Source organism: Simochromis diagramma, unplaced genomic scaffold (genome assembly GCF_900408965.1).
Source record: "Simochromis diagramma unplaced genomic scaffold, fSimDia1.1 OVJJ01000758.1, whole genome shotgun sequence".
Classification (NCBI taxonomy): Eukaryota; Metazoa; Chordata; class Actinopteri; order Cichliformes; family Cichlidae; genus Simochromis; species Simochromis diagramma.
In genome coordinates this window covers 64,628-70,674 of record NW_024387529.1, presented here as the reverse complement: position 1 = coordinate 70,674, position 6,047 = coordinate 64,628, and the positions used below count along the sequence as shown (strand labels likewise).

Here is a 6,047-nt window from a genome sequence, read left to right as displayed (position 1 = left end):
AATTCCAAGGCTGCTCAGCACCTAAGAAGCCACTGCTTTACAATGAAAGCCAGGATAAAGTTTCCAACTTCCCAACAATCTTACTTTAGTGAGAACTCCCCAGTAAACTGATGGAACAAAAATGTTTGGCCATAAAGGCTGAAATAAGCAAACTTGAAGCCTAAGAGGTCCAATTTTGATATTCCTTTGAAACTCCCACGATGAGGAACCAATGAGGAGGTTCAAAGGAATTGAAGGTTGTTATCATCATGTCCTCATCCAATCAGAATGCAAAATAAAACAACCACCAGGTTGTTGTTTGTTTGTTTTTTTAGTTTTGTGACCTTTTCAAAGTGGACAGACAACAATAAAGAGACAGGAGATAACAGCAGGGGACTTTTCATTTAGCGACTTGACACAGAGAATACAAGAATATCATTTCATTATTCATTATACATGTTTTGGAGCTGCAATATGCTCTGTTTCAGAGATGGGCTTTTAACCAGACCGCATTATCTACAGTTTCTAACAGCATTGCTTTCTGGTAAAGAGTCCAGGTGCTGAACTTGCAAGATAAAGTTACAACATTCGATTTGTTGTGTCCAGTGTCCTGACTTTTTTGGAAACAGGTTTAGAAATGATAAAGAATACAATCAAGTCTTGGCCTCTGTGCTATCCAACATAACAGAACATAGTAATAAATAATATGGTCTTCAGATGATGCACATACAATTTCAGGTGAACAACAAAATCAGACATATTCCATCGTATAATTATTTATTTAACAAAACGAAGCCAACACACAGAAGCAGTGTGTGAAAAATTAAATACAATATTACTGCTTCAGTAGGAGTCACGTAGCCGCTAGCTGCTAATAATCAGATAATCTGTTTATGTGCTTCTTATATAAATTTTTTAGTGCTGTCAGTGTTAATCTCTTTAAAATGATGTTAACGCCATGACCGCATTAATGCGGCAAATCTCAGTTAGCGAGTTAAGGTGGATCTCCCCATGCGTGGGGCTGCACGGCATCAACGTGTTGACGAGCTAACCACGCTAACGCATTGATGCCATGCAGCTCTATGCACGGGGCGATCCACTTTAACTCGCTGAGATTTGCCGCATTAACACTGACAGCACTAAAAAAATTTGGAACAGAATAAATGGACCCATGCAGAGCAATAGCAATTCATGTTTACGTAGTTCAAACGTGTATAATAGAAGATATTATCTTCTACTTTTTTATAATAGAATATTATTTTATTGCATCTCCATGAGCTTTGTGCATTACATTGTTTGTTTTTAGAATCTGTTATTGCATGGTAAAAAAAACAAAAAAAACCCTTTATGACCATTGTGAAGACATAGTATATACAAGATTATGCAAGATGTGTTGTTGTGGAGAAACCACCGTACACTTCCCTGTGATGGCTTAGTATTGTGCAAGCATAATACTTGCCTTGGTGGTTGATGAAGCAGTGTCTCTGGCTGCACTGTGCTGTGCTGCAGGTTTGATATTAAACTAAAATGAATGCCAGTGAGTTAAGAACCTTTTGGAAGGACCCTCATTTAAAGAACACCTCATAAATAAGACGTTAAAAGTTGAGTAGCAATATAGAGAAAAGCAAAAGTCATTTCACAGTCTGCTTGTATTTCATCAAATGTGATGGAAAGAGCACAAAGGAGAAAAACAGAACTCGTGCTGGTGATGATGTTGGTGAGAACATAAACCAAAGACAGACAGATACAGACAACTGAGGAAAACATGCCCAGAATGCACCTTTCAGGATAACAGTGAGCCATGGAGCTAAGTGGGACTAAGAGATCCTCCAACATCTTTCAGCTATTGTGAGCACTCAGCTATCTCTGCCCTGAACTCAGATTGTACAGGGGGAACATCTTTTGAACAGTGCCTATCACCATGTTCTTCCTGAAGGTATCTGTGGTGAAATAATACGCAATGGGGTTAAGCACTGTGTTTAGACAAGCCACCACCAGGCTGTAGCGGTATGCAGCCAACATGGGGTGCATACCGCTACAGGTTCTAGAGGTTATAGGCTCTCTGTGCAGGGAGAGGACAACTAGGGTAGCATGGTATGGAGAGAAACTGAATAGGAAAATAAGCAGACTTGTAGCGATCATCCTCCGGATCTTTCTGCTGTTCAGCAGATTTGTCTGAGCACAGTGCTTTTTTGAACAGTATGAACCAATATCCAGGAGCATACTAGCATAATTGCTAAAGGGAGCCCAAACCCCAGAAATAAAGTGGAAAAAACTACTGCTGGTTGTGTGGCATAAACCGGTGGGTTATCAAAGCAATGTTTAGTAACATTTAAAGAAACATTTCACGCTTGAGGATGTAGATTGGCACACTTGGACCAAAGGACAGTATCCAGACTCCAAGACAATCAACCATGACTTCTGTCTTGCTCTCTGAATTCTTGTAGACATAGGAAAGCTGACAGCGACACAGCGGTCAAAGCAAATACAAGCCAGGAATAAGATGCTCCCGTACATGTTGGCCTTCAGGATCAAGCCAAGGCAATCACACAACACCAGAGGAATGCCTTCTAATCCAAGGTGGTAGTAGATTCTCACTGGCAATGTGAGGATGAGTAAAAAGTCCGCCATGGTCAGGTTGGTCATGTAGACAACTGTTGGGGATCTGGATTTGATTTGACAAAAAAAAAATACCAGAGCTATAACATTCAAAGTAAGACCCACGATGAAGATGAAGGAGTACAAGCACACGTGGATGATGTCGAAGTGGCTCGTACTGTCATTGGTGCAGGTAGTGGTGTTGCTGATGGACATCATGACCTGTGAGAAAGCAGAAAAAATAATGCATGAAAAAAAAAACAGGTTTGTTGCAGGTTTAAGTATCAAAGAACAATTCATGTTCAGCTCAGCTGTCGTCAATCAAATAACTGTAACTTATGTCATGTCAACATAAAGCTTCTTTGATTACTACGACAGCAATGTTACAAACTACTATCTCAGCTGGGAAACAGTCAAAGAAGCACACGCTGATCAGAACCATAAGTGAAGCAGCTCACTGAAGTGACTACACACAGTCACACAGTTCACACACAGTTCTGAATTGGTGTAAGAAAGACAAACTGTCAGACTCCAACCTGATTCATCAAATCGAAACTGGACTTAAAACGAATCACAGTGAAGCTGGAATTACTGAAGCCGTCGTCAGGCCTAAGTCTTTGCAAGATGTTAGTGATTAAAACAGACCTCACCCTGGCACAGCTTCATACCACTGAAGGGACACTACAAGGATGATTGAGCTCTATCATTGGCTATTTGCTGGGTGGGCTGAAATCACATTCAGGTTACCCACAGAAGAGGCTCCGCAGTCAGAGCTTCTAGTACCAGTATTAGTAGCTCAGGAAGATAGGGTGGCAGAGGAGCCAATCACTGGCTTCAATGTGATTGAACACATGTTAGAGAGGGGAATAGAGCCGCCTCGTGCTGTGAAGGAGGATGTTAGCACAGTATTCTCCACTGACTGTAAGAAAGCGGAAGTCTTTTTAAAGGTGAGTTTGTTATGAGCAACTCAGGCGGACCCCAGCAGCAGATCACAGGACGCGTTTAGCTAGAGTGTAAATGACTTATCTACAGTGACAGAGTAACAATAACAGTTCTGGGATTGCAGGGATAACTGGCGGAGGACTTGAACGGTCTATGGGAAGAAAAGGGAGCAGAGATTACTGAGTGGACACTAGACTTGTAGTCAAGACCGCCTAGACCAAGACAAGACCAAGACCACGTAAAAGTGGTCTCGAGACTGGTATCGAGACCAAGACGGGTCTTAAGACATCCAACTCTAGTGGACACGGAGAGAGGAAGACGAGGGTTGTGTGAGGTAATAGAGTTGGAGAGCTTATTTGTCACGAGTTTGGTAGAAGGCTCAGGCAGTGGTAGTGAGGAGCTGGGGGCTGAGGCGAGAAGAGTGCGTGCTGGTGGCACAGGCAGATGGGCGTGGCCAGTTCCCCTTCTCCAGCACAGCAACATAAGGTAAGACAGCTATTGAGGGAGGAGATTGACATGTTTGCACCCAATGGTTTTTCTTACAGCACCTCCTTCTCAAAACTCCACCTCTCCTCTCCTGCCTGCTCACCCTCTCAGCCTCTCTGCATGACTCCGAGGAATTCGGACTCAGTGTATCCCTCTCATTTGAGTGAATTATGGTTGTGGAGAGATTACTCGAAAATGATGCATGGACTAATTCTCCTGTCTTCCTTCCCCCAGACCATATCTGTTCCTCGAGTCACAGTCCACTGGCTTCACTTAAACCCTCACCACCATATGGCCCAAGTGTGTGCATGTGTTTAACTGAGAACATGCAACTCAGTTCTGCTCTCTTGCCTGTTTCTCGTCTAGGCCTTGCACTTGCACTGAGTCTGCATGCCTCCACTTTAACCATTCATAACAGAACAGCACATCATGCTGCGTGTACGCACAGGAAATAAAAATCTGGAGTCTGGCAAAGCTGTTTCCACAGGGTGCAATCGTGGAAAAATAATCCCCCTCTGTGGAGTTTTTGCTACATAATCTGTAAAAGCTGTAATCAAAAGGTATTGTAGCTCCAACAGTACATACACAGTATAAACTTATTGCTTCACTAACACGTTATCAGGAAAGATAGCACTTTAAATGGCATATGTCCTTAAGTAGTTTGGGAGGACGAATGTAAAACAGTCTATCACATATGTTGCCATGCATATCCCCCAACCTACTCAAATATGTATGTGAGAAAAGAAATTAATGGACATGATGAAAAATTAGTCGTCCTATGTATTCTTTTGTTACAAGATCCCAAATCCACCATAAGAGCCTATTGCAGAGTACTTAAAAGTACTTCTAATGTTACCTTTTATAATTACACATCATACAAGTACTCTGGGTTTACAGCTCATTCACTGTAACATTTCCATTTGGTTATAACAAATAGCTGAAAAGTCATTGGCTACCTGGAAGATTTTAGCTGAGAGCTTGTAAATGAAAATCCACGTTTGGCCAAATGTGTGGAGTTGAGAAAAGAGACAAAGACTGCGCTTTACTTTAGTTTATTGGGTTTTTGTTTTTTTGACAATTTGTGAAACATTTCACACCATGAACACATGCAAAGGTACAACAGTATCTCTGTTTCTAAACATTATTTGTGTCTGTTTGAAATAACATGAAATAGTCAGTGCATTTTCAAACCAGTACATTTCTTTCAGTTTCATGTCGTTCACACAGGAAGATACACAAATAACATTCCCCACAATTTTCTGGTTTGGTTTACCCTCTGTAGAGCTGAGTGACTAGTACTAAAATAGTGTTAAATAGTATAAAATAGTGTTTAAAGGTAATTTGTAAATGCGCTGATAGTGTGAGTTTTACCTGTTTGATGATTAAATTTATAAAGATCCAGTGGAAGCAGAAGAAGAGCACTTCTGTGGTGAGCTGATATCTTTGCCACAAGGCAGCTTCCTGTGCTGACATCGGTCAGCTTCTCTCTGCTCAGTTTTCACACGTGTGTGTGGTACGAATACTTTCTTACATTTTCTGTACGTGTTATGGAAATGCATCCACACACAGTCTGTAGTTTGCTCTCATATCGTTATTGTTTGTGTAAACATAACAAAATCAATTATGTTACAAATGTTATTGGGTCATCTCCAAGCAGATCTAAAAATCATGGTATTAAAATAAAAATGACTATTTTCTGAATTTCAAAGTCATGTGACAAAACAGACGAGGCTCGTTGTCTTTTTTAAGTTTTAGTTATTATTGACTGGCTTACATGAATAATGCTGAGCTTGATTTACTTCTAGCTTGATGTTAAATTTACATCATATTTATATCTTAGAAGAGAGATCCCTCTAGAGGCGAGCAAATCACCCAGGTTCTGTTCATCTGGATGTTGGAGGAAACATCAGTGGAACAAACCTTTCTTCAGTCACAGCTGACAGGATGTTACCCCAACCTTCCCCAAACCCCAACTAACAGTGACCCTGAGAGGTCAAGCGGACTGCAACTTAAGAAAACAACAGCAAATAGAAAAAAGCTGC

At 41.1% G+C, this 6,047-nt stretch overlaps 1 pseudogene; it reads right to left on the bottom strand.

Annotated features, from left to right (window-relative positions):
• Window positions 1-469: 469 nt before the first annotated feature.
• LOC120727349 lies at window positions 470-3,130 on the bottom strand (annotated as a pseudogene).
• Window positions 3,131-6,047: the final 2,917 nt, after the last annotated feature.